The sequence below is a fragment of the Bacillus rossius genome, chromosome 17 (genome assembly GCF_032445375.1).
Source record: "Bacillus rossius redtenbacheri isolate Brsri chromosome 17, Brsri_v3, whole genome shotgun sequence".
NCBI classification, from domain to species: Eukaryota; Metazoa; Arthropoda; class Insecta; order Phasmatodea; family Bacillidae; genus Bacillus; species Bacillus rossius.
This window is the reverse complement of record NC_086344.1, coordinates 5,089,690-5,112,968: the sequence shown is the minus strand read 5'-3', so window position 1 is coordinate 5,112,968 and position 23,279 is coordinate 5,089,690.

Genomic DNA, 23,279 nt, shown 5'->3' with positions numbered 1-23,279 from the left:
CCTATCCTTAACAGCATAACACAGATGGGAATAAGTTAAATAGCAAACATGTATAAAAGTTATCGTTAAAATAATATCTTCGTTAAAGTAATAAACATATTTGAATTAATGAGTGTAAATAAAAGTAAATTTATCAATTAAATTGTAGATTTCATTTTACTCCTTCCTTGTATTCATACCTAATAGTGATAATTCAGTAAAAATGATTCAAATTTATTCATAAAAGTATGCAATAATTTCATCAATGTTTTGTTATGACGTTGTCACGTTAAACTATCGTCCGTAAACCTACTTTACAAACAACCAATTTTTTTATTAATTTTTCAATTGTTTCCGAATTGATTGGTCAATAAATCCAAATTTCCTAGTAGGCGGCTATATCGGCTTATAGAAGGCTGGTATATGAGTAACTGAAGCTTATTTTATGATTTTAAACATGATTTATTAAATAGGTATATTTGGTCTAAATTAATTTTCATGGCATTGATCAGTTATCGAAGCAAGAAGAGATATCGATCGAATCAATCACTATATTAATGAGTGATTTTTTCCGATGAATTTGGGAATGTTTCCCGAATTTCTAGCTTATTAATTAAAATTTCCAAGACAGAGTCCAAATGTCATCATCGACCTTCTGGTGGCTGGTAGTAGAGTTATTTAAGCTTCTTTAAGGATTTCCATAATATTTATTGAAATTAATATTTTATACATAATATAATTTTTTTTTGTTTCGATAAAGTATCAACGCAAGGTCAGGAACTGACCAAATCAATCAGTAAATTTATTGCAGATTTTAAAAAAAATGAATTTTGGAATTTTTTCTGAATTTCTAGGTTAATTATTACTAATTTCCACGATGGTATCCAAATTTCAAGATGGCGGGTGCCACAGTAAAAATAAATGATTACTACACTCTAGCAAGTAAAACTTAAACTAACATGGTGGTAGCGCACTCTAGCAGACGAAAACACGATGGTGACCTTCAGCAGGCAAAAACAAGATGTCATGTGACGTCATAATAGCTGGCGATATATATACACACATACACACCTTGGCATTGGCATTTGTGGTGGAAGGTCAGTGTGTCGTTGGCTTTTGTGGAAAAAAAGATATGTCTTTTTGAATTTTGCCCTCACCGGGTTCGAACCGAGACTCCATGATGTAAGTGCGTGTTTTATTAAAATTTTATTAATTAAATTTTTATAAAATTAAATTTTTTCTTAATTTTTCTGATAATAATTACAGATTTTCAATATGGAGGCAGTGACATCACAATTTAATATGGCGGAAAGTTTTTATTAAATATTTAATTAATTAATTTTTTAATTTTTACCCTATTTTCTAGCATAAAAATACAAATATTTATGATGACATCCGTAACGATAATTGCAACATTATAGAATCCAAAATGACTACCGTAACTAAACATGCAACGATGTCGTCATACACATCCAAGATGTCGGGCGTAACGAATCATTCAACGTTTCTAGAATCCAAGATGGTGACCGTAACGAAATGTGCAACCGTGATGCCTTTATTCAATATGGCATAACGCTTTATTAAAATGTTATTAATTTTTTTTTAAGAATTTTAAAATTATTTCCGAATTTCTAGCATAAAACTTACGGATTTTTAAGATGGCGGTCGTAAAGATGATTGCAGTGTTTACGTCTTAATTCAAGATGACAAGTGTGACAAAAGCGATTTTTATTATTTTTTAAAAATTTTATTATGAATTTTTAATATATATTATTAATAAATTACATGGTTACTCTCGTCGGGAATCGAACCGAGGACAAAAATCTATTAAGTAAGTAAAAATTTGAAGTACGTAATTATATTATATATTTTATTAATTTTTTCGAAATTCTTTAGTCACAAATTAAAGAATTTGAATTTTATGATCAAGATCAAGGTCATCCAAGATGGCAGCCAAAGGTTTAAGGTTGATTGTCGTCAGGGAATTTAAGCCTCTTTGGAGAATTTTGGTTCTGTCTAAGGCAAAAGTCTTTTGAGGTTTTTCGAATTCCGAATTTTTGAATTTTTGAGGAATAAAACGGGGAAATTTCCCACAAAACGGAAATTGTTCTCTCGAAAAAGGGAAATTTCTATGAAATTGCAGTCATTTTTGAGGAATTTTGAGTCCAATATGGCCGCCGTGACGGCAGAATCCGAGATGGCGGACATCGGCTGAGTCTCCACAGTCTGAAGCCTGTCCCAGGAAGTACATTCATGTACTCCTCCAGTCGTATTTAATAAAACCAAAAAAAAATTATTGTTTGTGTTTGTAATCCAAAGCTGTATAATTACAAAAAACAGATTTAATTTTAAAAATATGAATAAAACTTAAGGAACATTGTTCTCGTGATAAAAATGTTCCGTATAACGTATACAATTGTATTTTAAGTTAAATATTAAAATAAAATAAAAATATTTCAATGTGTTCGTGATGCGAAACTTTAACTTAACCAAAATATATATGATTTTAAAAACATTAATTGTAAAACTTTGATTTAAACTGGATACGCAATAACCAGCAAGACATTTTCGCATTTACAGTATAACACGTGAAGGCGGCGGAAAATATTTTTAATGATAAAGTGACATATTTATTAATAGCGAGAAGAGGTTGGGAAAGGTCTCTATTTATTCTATTTATTTTCTTTACATTTCCAACCACAATCGATTGTCACTCACAGATAACTGCTTGTAACACATTTTCATAGGCAAGGAACAAACGAAATCTCCATTGAAAAAAAGATTGAGCATACCTTCAAGGAATAGCACGAATTGTAACCTTCTTTTTTCTAGTCATAACACAAGGTGTGTCTACCTTCCAGGCATAGCATGATTAACAGCGCTTTTGAGCATTACAGCCTATCTGAGCATTTTTTGAATTCTTTCAAACTATTTTCGTTTGTCCAATGATGCTTCCATATGCAAAAATTACTGTCTCTAATATTTTGGTTTTTCCCCCCCTACATCCCAAAAACCCGAGTTGGTCAGGATTTTGGGATCTATGAATGATGCGCTAAAATGAAGAGTTTTACGAAAGGGGTAGCGTACAAGCGATTAAATCGAAACTGTTTTTTACATTATTACATGCTCTCAATTCATGCTAAGGTTGAAATATAAGTCAACCTTAGAGGTTCTCAATTAATGAAGAGTTATTAATGATATTAACATTATTATAAATGAAAAAAACCATGAATTGATTGAAGCAAAATAATTCATGATACTTTTCCCCCTACGGCGAAGCGAACCAACTTAGTTTTTAACTCATTTAAGCCATGTCTGAGAGTTGGCTTATAATTCGCGACCCATATTTTGCTAATAGTGCAAAGTGAATATCAACAATTATTTCTTACGTGATGTGCCTTCGTGGGATAATGAACAATAATTATAAACGTCTTGGAAATTAAAGAAATTGAGGAAGGTATGCCGGGTTGTAATAAACCCGTAGGTCAGAAAACATCAAAGGTAAACCACCGAGACACACATAAATTTTAATTCTATACAGGCTCAACAGTAATTCCTTAATAGAGTGGATCGTTGTCACTACCATATAATAAACTAAGAGAAAAACGTAAGTTTTTCTTTTCGCCTTTATTACTGATGACATTACTTTTTATTTTGCTTTGGATAAGAGAGACATAGAAAACATTTAAACATTAATAGATTTAACAAGGCAAATGAGAATACGTTGGCCAACTTTCATAAAATGAAATATGAATTTATTACATTATGCAGTTCAAGTTATAAAACTGCTATGAACTTCCATTTTTTAGCCATTGATATGTCGTACAGTTAATGTTTAGTTGTAATATGTTTAAGGGTTCGTTGGTCCAAAAATTAGTTGTTCCAGCGCTGGAATTGACTTATTAAAGAGGCAAAATGCAGCATGTTTACATCCCTTTTTGACTTCTCTGCATTGCGTCCGCCGTGAAGATGGAGTCGTTCGTGGATGCCGAAACAACGTGTTTCACCGGCCGTTACTGAAGCATGCGAGCTCCTCGGAGCTGGAACTTCTCCGGAAAGACTGGAGCCGAGAGACTGGGCCGGAAGTAGCCATGTTGGTCCCCAAACTGAGGCCCACTGCAGCTAAATTGAGCAGTTATAAAAATAAAAAATAAAAATGTTAATGGGACAAAAACGTGATCAAGTAGTGTCTGAAAATTTATTTGGAGATCGAATTCAGGTTGTAACGTTCCACTTACCTCCTGATGGTGGTGAGAGAGATATCTCGAAGCTACATCCCTGGCAGAAATGACTGAAGTAAGATCCAAAAACCAAATGATGAGCACACGCGAAGGCATTCTAAAAAACTTAAACACTACCTTATCACACGAAATGTGGAAGGAGATATTGGGAATGAAATTCCCAAGTTTGCGTGACTACATTCCGCAGTTAAGATTCCGATATTGTGCTTTACGTAAAGCCACCAGAAGTTAAAAGTGTCTCGAACGGAAGTCCCAACTGCTGTAAAGTTTGTGAAGTACCGAGCATAATATTAATGTCCTATCTAGGGAATGAAAGGAGGAAAAAGGGAGAGAGGTTGGAACAGAGGTAACTAAGAAGCCATCCCAGAAGGAGGCGTTCCGATTGGTTAACAAGGGAGACTGGAGAAGGGCATCTAATGGGATGGCCTAGAGACAAAAAAAGAAGGGGGTACTAATAGGAGGAAGTTCGGTCAGGGGCGCTGCCTGGGGGCGTATAGAGAAACTACAAAGTGCTTTAATTTAGTTCGCGAACCATCCGTCAGGTGTCGCGCAAAGCAGCATGATGTGCACTGACACGTGTTCATGGAAGGGAGAGGGGACGTTCTGGCGAAAAAAAAAGGTGGGTAACTTCAGGGTGCAGGGAAGAGGAGAGGAAAACCATGGTGAGCGGTGAGTGGTAGAAAATGCCTGGCGCGACTGGAACAGGAACTTGTAGTCATAAGTAGAGACTGGAAAAATTCGCGTATTCATTTCACGACAGCCTAAAAATTAATATAGTTATACCTCAGTGCTGCCTCTGCTATTGGCTCACAACTCACCTGGACGACTCTGGGCCAGTGAGAAACACTCAACCGAAGCTGTATCGAATCCAAGTCCGCTACATTGGGACACCTTCACAAGACAGCAGCCAATGAGAGGGTGACATTTGATCGAGTGTACTTAGAACTATAAAGTTCATCCTAGAGGTCATTGAACCCGCGAATTTTTCCGGTCCCTAGTCATAAGTAATGGCAGGCGGGGAAAATCCAACCTGCTGCTAGCGTGGATTTCCCGGCAGCATAGCACGGTAGCGCTAGGAGTGGGCTGACCGACTGCATAATGCTTCGATAATAAGGGCCCCAATGGATTAAAGCCAATAAAAAGATTAAATGTAAGGACCTGAACACCGATCAAAAGTACGAATAAATAAAATCGTGAGATGGTACCGATAAAATCACTAATTTGCGACACAGTGAGAAATATCAACCTTTTTTTTTCTAGTTATAGTTACTCAGGTGATAAAATTCACTGTAGTTAAACATACTGAACTAGATAAGGTGCCCTTGCTACTCTAAGGATGTCCACAGACCGAACACTCGCACAGCTGAGAATACCTGAAGTGCGCGAAATATCCTTTCCTCAGCGCTTACATACGAACTACGAAGAACCTCTGTGTTTATGTTAGCTATTTAGAGATACGGATATTTAGATAAAGGCTGATAAGTTAGTAAGTGGTTTCTTAGATTTCATGACTAGCCTACATATATTGTCGCGGTTCGAAATTTTGCCGGGTTTTTGAAATCAAATTTGGGGACTTTACTGATGGGACTCTGGGCTGGCCGTTGTGTTCACTCGTCGGCGCAAGTGGCGTAACCAAGTGATTGGGGCACGGGACTGGCTTGCAGATCGCACATTTTTGTTTTTGACATGAAAACGTTAATAAATCGATGAACGCCGGCTGCACGCACGAAAAAGTGTCCCGTTGCGCACATTGTCCCGGTACGCTGTGTCCCGTTACGATCATTGTACGCTTGCGCCGCATCTATCTCTCTTACACTTGATTCGAACAACCATCGCTTTTAATTTTTCGAGGCACATCAAACTTGGAACACACCCATTCGTTTCCTACTTTTCCTATCATCGTCCTATCCTTAACAGAATAACACAGATGGGAATAAGTTAAATAGCTAACATGTATAAAAGTTATCGTTAAAATAATATCTTCGTTAAAGTAATAAACATATTTGAATTAATGAGTGTAAATAAAAGTAAATTTATCAATTAAATTGTAGATTTCATTTCACTCCTTCCTTGTATTCATACCTAATAGTGATAATTCAATAAAAATGATTCAATTTTATTCATAAAAGTATGCAATCATTTCATCAATGTTTTGTTATGACGTCACTTTAAACTATCGTCCGTAAACCGACTTTACAGACAACCAATTTTTTTGTTTGTTCGGCCGCGCGCTGGCGCAGCCACGGGCCGCGGTTACTGGGGCGGGCTGTTGGTACAGGCCGCGCGTCTCGGTGGAGGGGGTAGCCTTCTCAGCTGTCCTGGTCTGTTGTTTTGTAAATTTGGCTTCAATAACTAGCGTTTGCTATGGTAGGCGCGGCGGTGCGCGAGAATTTAAGCGCAAGTAAGTGTTATCTCGGGGCTCACTCAGGGGGAGGCTATGCCTCTCGTCAGGGGTCACGAGTTTTTAGAGTCATAGTTTGACAATGTAATGTTCGTTCGGGTTGTCAAGGGCAGGAGAGGCCCCTATGTTAATTTTAAAGTAAGGGATCAAGAAATGTTCTGCAGATTAGAAAATGTGAGTATTTAATTATCTTTTCTTAATTTTAATAATAACTTAAGGTGTAACGTATTCGGAAGGATTAGGAAAGACCTTTGTGAAGTTCTCTCTCTCTCTTTTATGGTCGTTCAGTAGTTAAGTAGGCCTACTGAAGATATTGTCTTTGTATTTTAATCACGATCTTTAAATTTTCTTTGAGACTGATTTTGCTTCTTTAAGTTAAAAATTAAAATATGAAGTCCTTTTCATTTAGTATCTATTAAGTTATTTTTAAATATCTCCTTCAATTCATCTCTCACCAGATATCCTGTACGGGATGACGAACCTATTCGCTTCGATCCTAGGTACATTAAAGTATTTTATTAAGTTAAGAGGAATTGTGACTAATGCCTTTTGCAAATTTATAAGTTGATGCCAAGCGAGTATGTTCTCTGTGTTATTGTTTTCCCCCCAATGAATATAAAGAAAACTCTTTATAGTTTGCGATGGATTTAATTTGACATCTGATTTGGTAGATTTAAACTACTTTATTGTTTAAGATTTTAAACCCAGTGACATTTGGTGGTGAATTGAATTTTTTTATTTTAGTTTAATGGTTGTTAAACACTCCCCCCCCCCCCCCCCTCCGTGTGACCACATAATCAAGCCTGAGTTCTTATTTTCGTAAGGAATATGTATTTATTGTTTATACGATCTCAAACAGTACCTACTGCTAGAACAGATTTCATTTGTCAGTTTAATCCCCCAAAAAAATTTTGAAAATCAGATTTTATGAGGTGTGATTAAACATACGGCGAAGAATTATATAATACGAGCAAAGTAATAAGCTTACATCAAATTTGAAATAATCTCCTTCGATACACTCTCATTAGCTAGCGAAGCGCAGCTATCCCTATGCTGATTCCATGATTGGAGGCACTTCTGGATGTGGAATTATTCGCCCGAAAACTCGCGGAGCAGAAGCGAGGCGTGGCATGGCGCGTTTTTGTGATGGAGGAGGAAACCATTATCCTGGTCTACCTTTTGCAAAAAAAAAAAAAAATTATTTGTCTGTAAAATCGGTTTACGGACGATAGTTTAACGTGACAACGTCATAACAAAACATTGATGAAATTATTGCATAATTTTTAGAATGAAATTGAATCATTTTTATTTTAATAATAAAATAATAAATACTTGAAATCATACTAGTAATCAGATTTTTAAAATGCAAGAATAATTAACCTTTATTGCCGAAATTGTTGTTGTAATAAGCAATGAAAAAACCGCATTAACTTTTCACTTCACTTTATAAACAGTCGAGTGGAAGATATAGATGCGACGCAAGCGTACAATGAGCGTTACGGGACACAGCGTAGCGGAACAATGTGTGTAACGGGACACAGCGTAACGGTACAATGTGCGTAACGGGACACCGCGTAACGGTACAATGTGCGTAATGGGGCACTTTTTTGTGCGTGCAGCCGGCGATCATCGATTTATTAGACGTTGTCACGTCAAAAAAAAAAAATTAATGTAAAGTCGTTGTTCGAAATCCACGCCACAATGAGCGACAGACACCTCGCTTCTCCGGCTCTGGAAGCCGACAGACAAGTCACAACCTGTTCGAACTTTTGCAATGTAACATTTCTGGTTCGCAAGGTTTGTTATCACTGTAGGGCCATGCATATTAGGCGAAAATATTCCGAGACTAGCTGTAAGTTAAGACACTGTAGCATCGTCTGTGTTTCATAATTGGCTGAGTTTCTTTCAGGTACATGACGATTGTTATAACACCAATCACAGTAATTCATTGTGGAAGCAAATGCGACCTGAGTGGCTCAGCCAAATAAGGCAACTACTTCTCTCGCAGACGGCCGCCAATCACAAGGAAGAAACCGCTGGTGCGCGTATACCTTGTTGCAGTCTAATAGACGTTCAGCTTCATTCGCGAAAAATGCCTGCCCCTAGTTATCAGCAATCAAATGTGCAACATGCGAAGCGAAACTATTTAAAGCTATGCTAGCAGTCAGACAAGCAATTATTGTTCTCTTCAAGGAGGGGAACGAGCCATGAACAAAAAAAAAAGGGGGGGGGGGGGGGAACATTTGCGGCGCATTCGCTCAAGGTCATCGAGTTGACGGCAAAGAATCTGCAGTCACGCGACCCAGCGACCTTGATGCAGGAACAAGTAATACGCGGCGAAGGAGGAAAACAGAACAACAACAAAAACAACAAAAAAATGCACAAGTGAGTGTCCGGGCTTTGATGCACACGCAGAAAAAATATAATTCTGTGCTTTTACAAATGATTCTTTTGGAAACCAGGAACAGTTGCCAAGGAACAGTTTGTAATACTAGAAGAAATATATTGTAACTTTGTACAACACATGGATATGGTAATTTTTACATCTATGAAATACGTTCTTCGAGATATTACTTAGAAACCTGAAAAATTCGTGGGTTCATTTCGTGTTTTGCTAAAATTCAAATTATACCTTAGTGCTGCTTCTGCCATTGGTTCACTGTTAATCTGGAGGACTGAGGGCCAATTAGAGACCCTCACTCATAGAAGTGTCGAATCACAGGCCACCCAGTCGAGATGACTGACAAGTCAGCAGCCAATGAACAGTTGGTATTTGCCCGAGTGTGTAGAGGATATTGGAGTCTAACCTGGAGGTCATTGAACCCGCGAATTTTTCCGGTCTCTAATAATACTAAGTATTTCTTATGAAAATTGGCGCGTGATTTTATACATTAAGTAATGTTTCATTTAAGCATAAATTTTTTCAAAGAACGGAAAAGACAATCAAATATTCTACAATTTGACTTATTATGTGCTCAATTAATCCTGTAAAGATATTCAGAGAATGGTTTACAAATAACTTTATTTATTGGAGGTATTAGGAAAGCACAACGCATAAATGCCCTTGTTAATAATCCGAACCTAGTATTACTGCGAACACTATTTTGTAGTGATACAGTTATTTTCATGTAAATGTACGAATTTGCAGTGCAGATTACATGGGTAGAGTAAACGCCACAGCAAGTAGGACAAGTGTGGAAAGTCGCGTTACTATCCTCGTGTGGACAATTATTGGGAGAGTTCTAAAGTTAGCAGTTGGAAGAGCCGAGTGGGATAGCACATGTGGATAGTAGCTCGCCCAATCCCCTTCCCCCACCCCTGCATTTTCAACTACACACTCACCAGCCTGTGTGAACCGTGTAGTCTATTAGAGAAAAGCTGGCAAGGCAGTTCGTAACAGTGGCGGATCCAGAGGTTCACCTTGGAGGGGACACTCTAGGATTTCAGAATAGCCACAGAAAAAATGTCTTAAAATTACTAAATTTGTATTTAATCTACTCGCCCTACACATAACATCCAACCACCATAATTTATGATTATACAAAAAATTCATTAATTATATAAAAATATATTTTATTGGTTTCAGAAACAATAATTTTTGTCGGCAATATTAATGTAGCAGACAACTGCTTTTCGGGGGGGGGGGGGGGGGGGGGGAGTCACTTGCACCTGGTGCCCCCCCCCCCCCCCCCTGGATCCGACACTGGTTCATAAACACGTGGTGCTCAGTTTACTCAAGAAGGTGAAGTGGCCATAAACAGAAACTATTTCATTTTATAGAATTGGACCGCGGAAATGAATGTGTTTGGATAATTAACAGTGTAAATTACAGAAACAGGGACGTGGAAGAGGCGGTATATGATGATATCATTTTATTCCTTCTCTGCAATTTTAATGATTCCCGTGCCTCTTAAAACAATGCTTTTGCACAAATTTTCAAACATTTTCTTGGAGCACGAAAACGGAAACGATTCCGCATTGTATGCTGGAAACATTTTCTGTGCTGAAACACGCCATTTGGTAATTCTGTGTGTATGTGGACAGTTACTCTACCATGCATAGGATACTAGAGAAGTGAGGACAATTCTCTTTCCCTAGCTGCTACCCGCGTAATCACCCATTTAGGTATATTGTCAAAAGACATACAGTTGTGACGTGTTTGAAGTTTTTTCTTAATTTTAACTCAAAATCACATTCACTCATATTGCAACACCCAAAACACAGTGGTAACATGTTCTTGACAACGTGTCACATGATGGGCACTAGAATTATACTTCGTTCACCACAGTCCCTAGCGTTGTAAAAAGAATACCTATGCGAGCGAATATTTCAATACTCGCCAGTGATGTTTAACATCTAACCTCGGAAACCAACAAATTCATGCGTTCTCATGTTGCAAACACACTTATAATTAGAGACCTGAAAAATTCGCGGGTGTATTTCGTGTTATGTTAAAATTCAAATAATTATACCTTAAGTTCTGCTTCTGTCATTGGTCACTGTTAATCTGGAGGAATAAGGGCCAATTAGAGACCCACACTCATAGAAGTGTCGAATCACAAGCCACCCAGTCGAGACGACTCACAAGTCAGCAGCCAATGAACAGTTGGCATTTGCCCGAGTGTGTAGAGGATATTGGAGTCTTTCCTGGAGGTCATTGAACCCGCGAATTTTTCCGGTCTCTACTTATAACACTGAAATCGGACACCAAATTTAACGTAGAATTATTTGCAATACCTAATGCGTGACAAATATATGGAAACTGTGTTTTAAACTAAATTTCTGGACGCGAATTTCACGTAGTTTCCGCACCCGCTACTAGAATTCGCTGCAGGAGTAGCTTCGTTGACTATCGAATCATCCCATTTGAAAACCGAAATTTTAAACTATACAATGAGACAACTCCGATTAATACGAAAATGAAGTTGAAAAAAAAAAATACTAAAACGTGGTTATAGACCTGATATTCGGCAGGAATTTATTAAAACAATGCCCGTCTAGTTAAAATTAATTTAACAGTTAAAACTTAAAGTTTCCCTTTGGCTTTGTTAACATTGGTTCGCACCATCCACCACAGATGGCAGCTCCGTGGCTGTGTCACATTATTTTCCGTCCCTGACTTCCACCGCATTTACGAAATTACTCATAGAAAAAAAATTGGTTGTCTGTAAAGTCGGTTTACGGACGATAGTTTAACGTGACAACGTCATAACAAAACTTTGATGATGTGATTGCATACTTTTATGAATAAAATTGAATCATTTTTATTGAATTATCACTATTTTGCATTGATACAAAGAAGGAGTGAAATGAAATTTACAATTTAATTGATTAATTTACTTTTATTTGCATTCAAATATGTTTATTACTTTTACGAAGAGATTATTTTAACTATAACTTTTATACATGTTTGCTATTTAACTTCTTCCAATCTGTGTTATTCTGTTAAAGATAGGACGATGATAGGAAAAGTAGGAAACGAATGGGAGTGTTTCAAGTTTAATGTGCCTCGAAAAAGTCAAATCGATGGTTGTTCCAATCGAGTGGAAGAGAGATAGATGCGGCGCAAGAGTACAATGAGCGTAACAGAACACAGCGTAACGGGATAATGTGCGTAACGGGACACTTTTTCGTGCGTGCAGCAGGCGTTCATCGATTTATTAGACGTTGTCACGTCAAAAATGTCGTATACCGTTAGCCAAGATGTTTGCACATCAAACAGTCCTATAAAACTGATTCCACAGTAGAAGCTTTAAACTTCAGACAACGTTCTGGGCGTTCCACAAACATGGCACAGACCGTTTGCGGGGCAAAATGCGGCGTCAGCTTGCAGCAACATGCGTAGCAGGTGGCAGAAAGGACTGTTGTAAAATAACAACGTGAGTTTTGCAGGTTCTTACACAGTAATTATTTAGTTTTTGTAAATGAAACAGAAATATTCATGAAAAATTACAGATATTTGTAAATTTGTACATTCATATGAAAGGAAACTACTCCACTACAAAATATTGTTCGCAGTAATACTGGGTTCGAATTCTTACCCGGGCATTAATGCATTTTGTTGTCCTAGTACATCTAATAGTTAAAGATACTTTAAACTGTTCCCTGAATAGCTTTCTAGTATTAACTGCGCACATTAATAAGCATGATTAAACAAAGTAAAGTGCAATAATTGAATTTTTGATTACCTTTTCCACAGTTTTAAAAGTTATAACTTAATGAAACATCAATTCAAATATATAACTATTAAAGAGACCTAAAAAATTCGTGGGTTCATTTCGTGTTATGCTAAAATTCAAATAATTATACCTTAGCGCTGCTTCTGTCATTGTTTCACTGATAATCTGGAGGACTGAGGGCCAATTAGAGATCCTCACTCATAGAAGTGTCGAACCACAGGCCACCCAGTCAAGACGACTCACAAGCCAGCAGCCAATGTACAGGTGGCATTTGCCCGAGTGTGTAGTGGATATTGGATTCTATCCTGGAGGTCATTGAACCCGCGAATTTTTTCGGTCTCTAATAATAATGCGTGAATTTTCGTAATAAATACTCAGAATCATCTCGAAAAAACGTTTTTCAAATAATGCAAACATATCCATAGCTATGTGCTGCACAAAGTTGCAATCTATTTCTTGTAGTAAAAACTATGTCTTGGAAACTGGTTTCCAAAGGGAAAAAAATTGCTCCACACAATTCAAGTTGGAACCTTACACTGAGATTTTCGAACTTAACATTTTTTTGTCAATAATTGTTACGTTAGATTAAAACTTAAAGCTAGAGGTACGGAATTTTCGCGCACTCATTAAGTCGCAAGTTGGAATGCAAACTTTCACACTCTCGCACTGTGTTCATTATTGGACCGCAGTTATTCGGACACGTCCCTACACGACCGCGAGCCAACGATGCCCAGCTAGGAGAGGAGTAAGCGAATCAGGTAGTGCCAATTAACAAGGATATAAATGTTCTCACTAAGAAATCAACCAATGGGAAAGCAAACATGTTTTGAGCACACCTACGACTTTGAATTCTACCCTGAGGCCATAAGAATCCGCCAAATTTCCGGGTGCCTACTTATAGCTAGAGACCTGAAAAATTGGCAGGTTCATTTCGTGTTATGCTAAAATTCAAATAATTATACCTTAGTGCTACTTCTGCCATTGGTTCACTGTTATTCTGGAGAACTGAGGGCCAATTAGAGACCATCGCTCATAGAAGTGTCGAATCACAGGCCACCCAGTCGAAACGACTCACAAGTCAACAGCCAATGAACAGTTGGCATTTTCCCGAGTGTGTAGAGGATATTGGAGTCTATCCTGGAGGTCATTGAACCCACGAATTTTTCCTGTCTCTACTAATAAGTCAGCAGCCAATGAACAGTTGGCATTTGCCCGAGTGTGTAGAGGATATTGGTGTCTATCATGGAGGTCATTGAACCCGTGAATTTTGCCGGTCTCTACTTTTGACTTGGGACACCTGTATTTCGAGAATACATATCGTGTCAAGGTATTTCACAAAACACTGTAGCTTTTTCTAAGAGTCATGGCAAATTGTGAGGGTGCAGCAGTACGGTGACCACATTCTCATTGGCCCCGTCAAGAGCGGGACGACACCTCTCACCGACCTCAGCCAATAACCACAGGAGAAAAGCTACAGTATTTTTGAAATACCTTGACACGAAATGTATTCGTGAAATACAGGAGTCCCTACCAATAGCTAGGGGCAGGAAATTTTCGCGAAAAAATCTTAACGCCTACTAAACTGCAACAAGGTATACCAACACCAGCGGTTTGTTCCTTGTGATTGGCGGCCGTCTGAGAGAGAAGTAGTTGTCTTGTTTGCACGAGCCACTAAGAACGAGTTTGCTTCCACACTGAATTACTGTGATTGGTTGTTGTAACAATCGACATGCACCTCAAAGTAACTCACCCAATCACGAAACACAGACGATGCTACAGTGTTTTAACTTCCAGCTACTCTCGAGATCTTTTCGCGAAATTTTCATGGCCATACTTATAGCATATCTTGGGTTGATAACCAACTTTACCTCAAGTTGGTAAACATTATTACATTGGCTACAACTCTTTATTTTATTTACATAATGGATAAATTTTAAAATTTGGTTGCGAGCAGCACAAATCGTGAAGAATAAACGATTCCCGAAAATTTATACATTTAATCTGCACTGTGCGAGTATTCTACTGTATTGAATTATCTGTAGAAGAAACTTTAAAACCAAATAAAATATAAAAAAATTAACAGAGCGTAAACAATCATTAAACTGATGTGACCCCTAAGGTACAAACATAACACATATAATGAAGAAATAATAAAGATCAAAAATATTTGTTAAATTTAAGAATAATCAAGAATATTTCATGCAAACAACGCGGACGCTTTTTGACTGCAACCAGGTATACCCGTGCCAATGGTTTCTTCCTTGTGATTGGCGGCCGCATTCAAGAGAAGCCGTTTCTTTATTTGGCCGGGCCAATCAGGATGCCACTGCTTCCGCACTGAATGGCTGTGATTCGTGTGCCGACAATATAATTGTACCTGAAAGCAGCTCAACGAATCACAAAACACAAAGGACGGTACAGTGTTTTAATTAGCAGCTATTCACTATTTTTTTCCGAAAAATACGTGCCATATATAGACACCCGAAAATTTCGCGGATTCATCTGACCTCAGGGTTGAATTCAAAGTCGTAGGCGTGCTCAAACAAGATTTGCTTTCCCATTGGTTGATTTCTTAGTGAGAAACATATTGTTTTTGTTAGTCATATCTACCTGATTCGCTTACTTCTCTCATAGCTGGACATAGTTGGCTCACAGTCGTAGAGGGGAGTGTCCAAATAACTGTGGTCCAATCATGAACACAGCTGGAGAGCATGAAATGAAGGTTTGCATTCTAGCTTGCGTACCAATACTAATTACTAGAGACCTTCAAAATTCGCGGTTTCGATGGCCTTCAGGATAGACTGCACATTCCCCTGTACACTCGGGCAAATAACGCAAGTTCATTGGCTGCCAACTTGTGAGTCGTCTCGGCTGGTTCGTCTGTGATTCGATCATTCTTTGGTTGAGGGTTTATAATTGGTTGAGATGCGTCCAGATGAACTGTAAACCAATAGCAAAATCATCTAAGAGGTATATGTATTTGAATTCTAGCCTATCGCCGAATAAATCCGCGAATTTTTCCGGTCTCTACCTATGAGCTATGACTGAGTTTCTTTAGCTGGCCCAGTATTCTCCAGATAAACAGCGAACCAATAGCAGGATCAGAACAAAAGTTTATTTATTTGAAATTTAGTATGTCACGAAAAGAGTTCGTGAATTTTTACAGTCACTACTCATGACTAGGGACTAGAAAAATTCGCGGTTTCTATGGCCTCTAGGCTAGAATCCGCGATCATATATGTACTCGGAAATATCACATCTGCTCATTGGCTACTGACGCGTGGAAACTGTCAACTTGGAAGGCTTGTGATTTGAAACGTCTTTCGTCGACGGTTATTCATTGGCTCAAGAGTCCTTCAGGTAAATGATGGTCCAATATTGAAGCAGCAAACTGTTAAACGCATTTGGATTCTAGCCTATCGCTAAATGAAACCGCGAATTTTTTCCGGTCGTTACTCATGACGTCGTCTACAACTGTGACAGATATGAGTGATGACCAACGAGAATTAGCGCGAACAAACCGGAGGCTGCAAGTAATTGGCACATTACTGTCCTTTTTCGCAGGAAACCACTTCAATCTGGTGTGAGACACGGCGCCAGCAGAGCATATGACGATAAACAGCTCTGAAGAGTCCAACGCACATGACTCTGTGAATGGAGGGAAATATGCTGTAATACAGGACGTGTCTGACCTTATAAGAATGATGTTAGCGGTTGGCTCTAAAAAAAAAATTCTTTCTACGCACAGCGATGACACTATCTTACAGTAACGTCATTACGGTGAATCGAAACGACAGAATGTAACAGTGAATCATTATTTCTAGGGGTCACAGAGATTTGCAGTAAGGAATTTAAAAAAAAAGTGAGCCCGTCTTTTGGTACTCATCACTGTAGGGCCATGCATATTTCGCGAAAAGATTCCGAGACAAGCTCTAAGTTAAGACACTGTACCATCGTCTGTGTTTCGTGATTGGCTGAGTTTCTTTCAGGTACATGACGATTGTTAAAACACCAATTACAGTAATTCGTTGCGGAAGCAAATACGTCCTGAGTGGCCCAGCAAACAAAGCAACTACTTCTCTCGCGGACGGCCGCCAATCACAAGGAAGAAACCGCTGGTGCACATATACCTTGTTGCAGTCTAATAGGCGTTCAGCTATATAAGAGAAAAATTCCTGCCCCTACTCGTCAGTGATGTGTAATATCTAGAGACCGGAAAAAATCGCGGATTCATTCGGCGATAGGTTATAATCAAAATACATATACCTCTTTGATGATTTTTCTATTGGCTTACTGTTGATCTGGACGCATCTCAACCAATTATGAACCCTCAACCAAAGAAGGATCGAATCACAGACGAATCAGCCGAGACGACTCACAAGTTGGCAGTCAATGAACTTGCGTTATTTGCCCGAGTGTACAGGGGAATGTGCAGTCTATCTGAAGGCCATCGAACCCAGGAATTTTTCCGGTCTCTAGTAATATCTAACCTTCTGTAACGAGCCAATCGTGTGTTCTCATTTTGCAAATCCACTTATAATACTAAACCATAACACGATATTTAACGTATAATCTTTTAAATAATGTTGTGTGTGATAAATCTAAATAAATTGTGTTTTCAACTACATTCGTTGACGCGAACCTCACGTAGTTTCCGCACTCGCCACTAGGATTCACTGCCAAAGCAGCTACGTCGACTGTTGAATCATTCCATTTGCAGACACGTATTTGAAAAAAATATATATATAGGTATATATATTATATATATATATATATATATATATATATATATATATAGAAACCACTCCAATAAAAGCGAAAAAGACTTGGAAATTTTTTTAACACCGGCTTTTGGACCTGATTTTCTACAGTGTATTTTATTTAAAAACTGCCCATCTGGTTAAATCTAATTAAACAGTTAACACTAAAAACGTTTACATTTGGCTTCGTGAAGATTTGGTTCGCGTCATCCGCCTCAGATGGCAGCACCGTGGTTACACATAAAAAGAAATGGTTGTCTGTGAAGTCGGTTTACGGACGATAGTTTAACGTGATAACGTCATAACAAAACATTGATGAAATTATTGCATACTTTTATGAATAAAATTGAATCATTTTTATTAAATTATCAATATTTTTTATGGATACAAAGAAGGAGTGATATGATATCTACAATTTAATTGATAAATTTACTTTTATTTGCACTCATTAATTCAAATAAGTTTACTACTTTAACGAAGAGATTATTTTAACTAAAGGTAAATTTATACATGTTTGCTATTTAACTTCTTCCAATATGTGTTATTATGTTAAGCATAGGACGATGATAGAAAAAGTAGGAAACGAATGTGAGTGTTTCAAGTTTAATGTGCCTAGAAAAAGTCAAATCGATGATTTTTCCAATCGAGTGGAAGAGAGATAGATACGACGCAAGCGTACAATGAGCGTAGCGGGACACAGCGTAGTAGGACAATGTGCGTTACGGGACACTTTTTCGTGCGTGCAGCTGGCGTTCATCGATTTATTAAACGTTGTCACGTCAAAAAAATTCAACATGGTGTGTGGGACCGGGACTTCAGATTCTTCCGAACTGATGTCATGATGTGTTCTCTGGTCGGAAACGGTCAGTCAGACACGCGTGGACACTTTCTGACCGCAAAACCTCAAGAATGCAGTTGAATCATTCGGCACTCACCTGGGAGTGTTAGATGGGGACAAAAGGACAGAAGCGAAAACCACATTTCCCACCCTCCCCCCCCCCCTCATAGGCAGTCTCAAAGTTTGCGTCACACTGCGGGTTCGACCGAAGACACAAAACATTTTGCAACATCTGCTCACTACACTTGCATTATGCAGAATTACATGGAATGAACGCTGGGATTCCAAACTATGTCATTACGGGAACCGCCTAGTCAGGAATGTACCTGTGTTATTGAGGCGGGATGATAAGTGCGACGCTCGCTGGTGCTTCTAGCGCGGTATCGCCTCTAAGAGCCAAGCTCTGTGGATTGGTACGTAGTTTTCTGGTCGTGCAAAAAGGAAAACTACGAAATCTGAGCGGTGACCAAAAACTAAATGAAATGAAGTTGTAACGCAAGTTCCTTGAGTGCTTTGTACCGTATGTTTGGTGCGTCAGCCACGCCTTGCCCAGAGGTTAACCTGCCTTCCCACAAAATGAAGCTGGAGATTGGCGTCCCAGATTTGCCGATTCGTAAGCCTTGATGTACCGAGATTGCACAAGCAATTGGACTTTAAAATATAAATGTCCCGTTTTTCAAGTGTAGTCCTACAGACTTGAAACTCGGCAGTGATGTTCCTCATGTTATAATGTGTTAAGCCCGGGAAACGGAAGGTACTTCAGCTAGTTGTTAATGAAGGGGCCCGTGGTTCGATGCCCGACGAAGCATTCCGACCACGAACTGATGTGAAATTACAGTTTGCGGTGTCATGAAGAGGTCGACCTCTTAGGTCGACCTGTTTAACTCGGGCAACGCCGAGTACTTGAGCTAGTTTACAATAAAAAAAATGTTATTCAGCTTTAACTTCGAAGACGTACACCTAGGGGCAGGAATTTTTCGCGAATAAAGCCGAAAGCATATTAGACTGCAACAAGGTATACGCGCATCAGCGGTTTCTTCCTTGTGATTCGCGGCCGTCTGCGAGAGAAGTAGTTGCCTTGTTTGGCTGAGCCACTCAGGACGTGTTTGCTTCCGCGCTGAATTACTGTGATTGGTGTTGCAACAATCGTCATGTACCTGAAATAAACTCGTCCAATCACGAAACACAGACGATGCTAAAGTGTTTTAACATTCATCTTGTCTCGGAATCGTTTCGCGAATTATGCATGGCCCTACGTATGCCAGGCTTGGGAATTACTACCACAAGTAGGTTTAGAGGTAGGTGTTTCAACTAATTTTTGTGGTGATGAATAGAGACCCGGAAATTTCGCAGATTCATCTGGCTTCAGAGTAGAATTTAGGGTAGTAGGTGTGTTCAACCCGTGTTTGCTTTCCCATTGGTTGATTTCTTAGCGAGAGCATATTTATCCTCGTTAATTGGCACTACCCGATTCGCCTACTTCTCTCCTAGCTGGGCGTCGTTTGCTCACGGTCATAGAGGGGCCTGTCCAAGTAACTGCTGGCCAATCATGAACACAGTGCGAGAGTGTGAAGGTTTGCAATCTAACTTGCGACTAAATGAATGCGCGAAATTTCCGTGACTCTAGTGATGAACACTGCAGCCGAAGATTTATCGGTAGGACCAAGCATATTTCGCGAAAAGATTCCGAGACTAGCTGCAAGTTAAAACACCGTAGAATCGCCTGTGTTTGGTGATTGGGTGAGTTTCTTTCAGGTGCATGACGGTTGTTAAAACACCAAACACAGTCATTCATTGCTGAAACAAGCGCGTCCTGAGTGGCTCAGCCAAACAAGACAACTACTTCTCTCGCAGATGGCCGCCAATCACGAGGAAGTAACAGCTGGTGCACGTATACCTTGTTGCAGTCTAATAGGCGTTCAGCTTTATTCACGTAAAATGCCTGCCCCTATTTATCGGTCGAATTTAGGAGATATGCTGCGTGGTTGTCGGCAGACGAGCCAGTGTCGTCGTCGGGGGAAGCCCTTATATGGACAACATCCGGTTCCCGCCCGGCGCCGGCCAGACGCGCGGCAGTAGGCGGCGTCAGTGCGGCGTCACGACCAGCCGAGGAGACAGTCACTTGTCACTCCCAGTCGCAGGCCCGCCTGGGAGTCCCCGCTACCACCTCCAGGATAGACTCCACACTCCTCTGCACACCCGGACACACGTCACCTGTTCATTGCCTGCTGACTTAAGGGGCCCGCCTACCTGGGCACACATCCGGTGTGCAGAGCTTCAGGAAAAACAACGCCATTTCAAAACTAATCAAGATATCCGAGTGGGGCCTATTTACGAATAGCATTTAAGAGTTCGCTGAGGACCGCAAAGTACTTTTAATTTCGGATTAAGTTTTTAAACTGTATTTTTAGAAGCGTTAAAATGCCTAAAACGCGTGTTTTCAGAGTAATTTTCAGGCATAAAACAATCAGTACAGATTCTTGAAAGCACTTAAGGTGCTTGCACAACACCTTTATCTTCATTTCTCCGCCATATAATGTTACGGTCACCGCTCAAATTTCACAGTTATCCTGTGACGACGAGACGAATGCGCGCCAGTTCAGAGACTTGCGCTTAGAGGCTATACTGCGCTGGAAGCACCAGCGAGCGTCGCGCTTATCATCCCGCCTCACTAACACACATACACCCCTGACGAGGCGGGCCCCTTAACGACTTATGTCTAGAGACCTGAAAAATTCGCGAATTCAATGACCTACAGGATAGACTCCAAGATCCTCTGTGCACTCGGACAAATTACATCTGCTAATTGGATACTGACTCCTGATAACTATTAACTAGAATGCTTTTGATTCGATACTTCTTTCGTTCAGGATTATTCATTGGCTCTGATTCCTTCTGACAACGTGTGGTCCAATCACTGAAGCAGCAAAAGGTTAAAAACATTTGGATTCTAGCCTATCGCGAAATGAAGCCGCGAATTTTTCCGGTCCCTACCGATTTTATGAGTGGCTGGAGTTTTACAAAATGGAAAAAAAAAAAAAATAGGCCTATGCAGTAGTATATAATAGGGGCTACTAGATCAGGCGCCAGGCGGTGGATTGAAGATTGTCGGTCCGCCATCTTGGATTTGTGACGTCACGACGGTAAAAATTCCTCAAAATTCCTCAAAATTGACTCAAAATGACTCAAAAATTCCCGTTTTAAGAAAAAAATTCCCGTTTTCGAGGGAAAAATTCCCGTTTCGAGGGAAAATTTCCCGTTTTATTACTTAAAAAACCCAGCGGCTGAAAATTCCTAAAACTGGCTTAAGCATCCTTAACTCAAGCCAACGTTAAGCCATTTATAGGATTATGACGTCACCGCTGCAGTTTCCGTTACGCCCGCCATCTTTAAATTTACTATACAATTTTAATGAAATAGAAAATTTTTTAAAATTTATAAAAAAATTCAATTAATAAAATTTTAATAAAAAATATTTAAAAAACATACGTTAACGACACGGAGCTCGGAGTCCTCGGTTCGAACCCGGTGAGGGCGAAAAAAAATTAAAAATGGCGACCGATACTTCCACCACGGAAGTCACCTACAGACTAACCTACCACCACCAATAACAAGGTCATCTAGTATGATGTCATGTCCGCCATCTTGTCTTCGTCTGCTGGTAGCCATCATCATCTTGTTATCGTCGGCGAGAGTGCGCTGACGCCATGTTAGTTTAATTCTTATCCGCTAGAGTGCAGTAATCATTTATTACGGAGGTGCCCCCGCGCCATCTTGAAATTCGGCCGCCATCTTGAAAACATGTAATAATGTAGCTACAAAAGCGGGAAAAATTCCAAAATTCATTAAATAAATCACTCATTAATTTACATATTGATTCGATCCGCTCCAGTCCTCTGTTCGATACCCGATCGATGCAATAATGTTTAATTTTATGTAAAAAATAATAATTGCAATAAACCATGTTCAACATTCTTAAAGAGACTCTAAATCCTCTACGACCATCATCCTATCAGACATCAAGACCACCATATTGGAAATGTGTAATTTTAATGCTAGAGATCTGGGAAAAAGTTCAGAAATCATTAAATAAATTTCCGATCAATATACTGATTAATTAGATCGACTAAGGTCCTTGGTACGATCTAGGATGATGCAAAAAAAATTAAATATAACATCAATTTAACATAATAGTAACAGGTTCGAGGAATTAAACACCGCAAGTTCTTTTACAAACATAATATTTATTACATAATTTCTATTCTACTACAGGATCACTTACGAAAGCCAGCAATCTTATAATCATTTAGTTCCGCAGCGGTGTGAAATGACTAATTCTTAGCTCCAATCGGTTTATACTAGACAGAGTCCAGCCAGAACCTTTACAGACATAGTCCACCTCTTCTTGACAGAGTTTCTGGATACCGTTTTTAACAGTTTGCTTCACATCGTTAGAACTGTAAATTACTGCAGCCGATGTCTTGAATGCACACTTCTTCACTTTGTCATCGAACGGATATGGCTTTCCACATATACAGTCCAACCACAAGTTATATTTCAAAGGTCCGTTTGTTGCTACATCATCAGTAAGCTCATTGATTATCTTCTGTCTGATATCGTCAAGAAAATTACAAATGTCCTTCGACTCACCGAACGTATTTAGATAATAGTAGTCTTTCAACGTTCCACGAAATGCAGACTGCGCCAAGTAGAAGACATTATCGTTCACTTGTAATGCTCCGAACACAGTCTTAGGTTTAGTTCCATGTTCAGACGTCATAACAATCGGTTGCTGGACATCTGTTTTTTTTTGGTTATATGCTTTCGTGTCTCCAATCTAAAGCGAGGAGTCGAAATGTCGGCAGGTAGTTCAGCAGTAGG